We start from the raw sequence: 4334 nt of genomic DNA, 5'->3' as shown, positions 1-4334 counted from the left end.
GCTTGCTGTGGCTTTAGAAATTACTCATGTGATCACTTAGTAACTCACTGTAATTGATCTGGATAGATTTAGTTTACGGTGACTTCTTGACTGAGGAATTGAAACAAGTGGCGTAGAATTTTGTAAGGCTGCCATACTTTTTTCCTTTCTTGTTCACTCTCTCAGGTCTGAGGAGAAGATGATGAAGATGGGGCATCACACCTTTAGGTTAGAGGTTGAGCTACCCATCTGTATGTTGAGGAGACTCTGATGAACTGAAATGAAAGTGCCATTTCTTTTACCTTCACTTACCCTAACTATAATGGTAAAGATTCACCAGAGGGAGCTTCAACAAAATATACTTTTTACTGTTGTTACTTTTTAGTCATGGCCTTAATTCACGTAACAATTTTAAAAATTTGAATACAATGTAAATTACCATTTTGCTGATACTAGTTTAGATAATTATTTTGTGCAGATTAATTCTAGTTTACCTTGCATTCAGTCTTGTCCTTGGTTTAGCATAGGGAGGGAAACAGTCCATGTTTATCTGGATAATGAAAGTATAGTCACTGTGATAACCTGGATTATTTTCTGCTTTATCTTAGCAATTAAATCAAAATTGTATATATTTGTCCACAGGTGATAGTTTGTGGTGGTATGCCATTACCTTAACAACAGGCTAGGTTCTTGGTTGCTACCAGTTGCCTCCAGAATTATGTGGGTACAGAAGTTTTCCTGTTGAGAGTGCATAAGGTTTGTAGAAAATACAAAAAGGGCTCTATCAGAGCTACTTTGTACAGAACCAATAGTTCACTGGCTACAGTGACTGAAACAAATAATTTGTAAGAGTTCGCTAGTGACTTACTGCCCGTCTGTGATTGCTGACAAATGCTGCGCCCCTACCTGGTTCCTGAGAAATGCAAAAGGTAAAATGGGCTTTGGCCTTGGGGTATATCTGTGGAAAATATAGTAGCATGAACACCTGGTTTCCTGTCCTACTTCATTCAGTTACCAAATGGATTGTTTTAATTACCTTCCAGATATAGCCAAAGAGAAGTAAGGCAGCTTCCATGAATGTTAATGGTAATACCATACTCCTTTCAAGGATAAAGTAAGATTTTTTAGCTTTCATTTTTCAGTTAAGTTGCTTGCATTTTGTATGAAATGTTAAAATTGCCTTTTGATATTTAAGCTATTCGGTTTGTTTTACTTTGGTATCACAGCACTTTATCTTTGTAAATGTTGTTACTTAAAAGAAATATATAAATGCTTATCTAATCCTTAACTATTGGGCAGATGGCTCTATTTCTTTCTAAATTGCCATTTGAATTTTTTTTTGTCAAAAAAAATTCATTTAAAAAAGAACATCTCAAGTTTATGGCAAGCTTTAAGTTTAGGGTCAAGGCATAAAATGCTTAACCAATCTGTACAACCCAACTTTATAAGCTGCCATTCATATAAAGAGATTTGCCCTTTTGAAAGTGCTTTATAATGAACAACAGTTGTCCTGCTGTAGGATTCTCTTCTGACCAATTTATTCTTTAAACACGTTCTCTTTATCATTCCATTGTCATTAACTAAAAATGATTTTTAGGCTAATATTCTATCCTATTCTTCAGCCAGGTGATCACATTCCATAATCTGGCCCTATTTCATCTCTTCTCTCACCACCCGGAGGGCTGTGTCCTGGCTACACTGAGGACTTGCTCCCATTGTTCCTGAAACCTAAGCATTCTCACATCTCAGTGACTTCGCACACACTGTCCCCTCCGCTGGCCTGGAATGCTCTCTGCCCCTAGTCTTACAGAACTGTTTGTCTGAGGAAAGGCTGACTCAGTGCAGCTCCCATGTTACCTCTGTGGTGAAGCCTTCTCTGACTCACTGTCACACCCATGGTAGGGACATCTGAGGCATTTCCCTGTTGAGCACATGTCTGTTTCACCATTACACAGTAAGTGCTTTTCTCTTTTGTGTTCCCAGCACCTGGTGCAGTACCAGATACTCTGTGTATACTGGGTCAGTGAATATAGGGGAGCGCTCATAACATGTTTATTGTTTACTCCTTTATATTGCTAGAGAAGGGAAGAAGGAGAACCAATGTTATTTGAAGATACTGTGACTATGATGGCTTTGTATTAAACAACATGCTGAAATCACGAATCAGTGAACCTTGGGCAAAACTATGAAGCAGGAGAAATAGCTGGGACTCTAGGCATCCCTTGTAAAAACTGAATTCATGCTTTTTGAGGACTAAAACTTTAAAGAAAGAGAACAAATTATGTATAGACTAGTTTTGAGGTTGAGGCCTGGATTATGGAATTTTGGGGGACCTTGAAGCAACAACCACACCCCACATGAGCAGATATTTCTATGTAATGATGCCAAAAGTCTGAAAGATTTGTTAAGAATAACAAAACCCTTGGGGCACATGGCTGGCTTAGTCAGTAGAGCATGCGACTCATGATTTTGGGATTGTGAGTTCAAACCCAACCCACATTGGGTGTAGAGATTACTTAAAATCTTAAAAAAAAAAAAAAAAAAAAACCGAACCCATTCTGTGAAATGAGAATCACTGGTCTGCATAGTTTATTCTAAATATTTCTGTAATATGAACCATAAAGTACATAGGATAGATTTTGATGTTTTCAGTTTCTTTTTTCTGAAGCTGGTGAGAGCCTTGCTAGGTAGCCAGGGAACATTCTCTGTCATGATCTGGATTGATCCTCTTTGCATTCTGCATCACTGATTCTCAAGCCTTCTGTGTGGGGATATCTGCTGCTTGAGAGCCTTAACTGCAAATTATAGAAAAGTAGAAAAGTCCTTGTTCTTTACTGGTTCCCTTGCTCAGAGCAGTCTCAAAAACCATTTCCTGGGATCCCTGGGTGGCGCAGCGGTTTGGCGCCTGCCTTTGGCCCAGGGCGCGATCCTGGAGACCCAGGATCGAATCCCACATCGGGCTCCCGGTGCATGGAGCCTGCTTCTCCCTCTGCCTGTGTCTCTGCCTCTCTCTCTCTCTCTCTCTCTGTGTGACTATCACAAATAAATAAAAATTTAAAAAAATACTAAAAAAAAAAAACATTTCCTCATATCAGATTTCTGTAGAAGGCTCTCCTCATAAAAATGCTTTGCCTACTGTTGGTTGTCCACATTATCAGTTAATGGTGCTGCCATTCTATGCCTTTTTCTTTCTAGTAGTCTCATGGTCTCATCACTTTTTCTCTCCAGGAGATGAATATTCTTTGTGTCCTGTGGCAATAGGAGGGGTGTTTTAAGCCAGTTTTTGAGAGAAGTGCCATTTCTTATTTGTAATTCCAGTTGAAAGTGATTTCCCTACTACATAGAATCATAATATGTCCTGTTTGACACCATTAGCTCTGCTCTAATACCAGTGGCTTCTGGGCATCCCTATTTAACTTTTCTATGCCTAACACCATCTTGTGTTATGTATCTTTTGGTATGGTGGAGACAAGTTGACTAGAGAAGCTATCTTTAAACATTGGTTTTAACTATAAAGCAACATTTAAAGAGTTAAATTATCTGCTAGGGCAGTTTTTAAAGTATTCTAAAGTTTTTAAAATTTTAATTCCAGCATAATTAACATATAGTGTTATGTTATTTTCAGATGTGCAATATAGCAATTCAACAATTCCATACATCACTCAGTGCTCATTGTGATAAGTGTACTCTTTAATCCCCATTATCCATTTCACTCAGCCCCCCACCCACTTCCCTTCTGCTAACTTTCAGTTTGTTCTCTATAGTTAAGAGTCTGTTTCTTGGTTTGCCACTCTTTCTCTCCTTTTTTTCCCCTTTGCTCATTTGTTTTATTTCTTAAATTCTAAATATGAGTGAAATCATATGGCATGTGTCTTTCTCTGACTTATTCACTTAGCATTATACTCTCTAGCTCCATCCATGTCATTGCAAATGGCAGGATTTCATTCTTTTTATGATTGAATAATATTCTGTTATATAAATATATGATGTCTTCTTTATCAATTTATCTATCAGTGGACACTTGGCTTCCATAATTTGACTATAAATAATGCTGCTATAAACACAGGGGTGCACATATCCCTTTGAATTAGTGTTTTTGTATTTTTTGGGTAAATACCCAGTAGTGCAATTACTGCATCATACGGTAGTTCTATTTTCAACTTTCTGAGGAACCTCCATACTATTTTCCACAGTGGCTGTACCAGTTTGCACTCCCACCAACAGTGCACAAGGGTTCCTTTCTCTCTATCCTTACTAACACTTATTTCTTGTGTTTGTGACTTTAGCTATTCTGACAGGTATTAACTAATATCTCATTGTAGTTTTGATTTGCATTTCTGCCAGGGCAGTTTTAT

General features: G+C 37.9%; 1 protein-coding gene across 5 annotated transcripts in view; it reads left to right on the top strand.

Moving 5' to 3' along the window:
* GREB1L (GREB1 like retinoic acid receptor coactivator) overlaps nucleotides 1–4334 on the top strand; it is a 269160-nt gene that overhangs the window by 45102 nt on the left and 219724 nt on the right. The window lies entirely within an intron of this gene.

Source organism: Canis lupus, chromosome 7 (assembly GCF_011100685.1).
Source record: "Canis lupus familiaris isolate Mischka breed German Shepherd chromosome 7, alternate assembly UU_Cfam_GSD_1.0, whole genome shotgun sequence".
NCBI lineage: Eukaryota > Metazoa > Chordata > Mammalia > Carnivora > Canidae > Canis > Canis lupus.
This window is presented reverse-complemented; position numbering and strand designations above follow the sequence as displayed.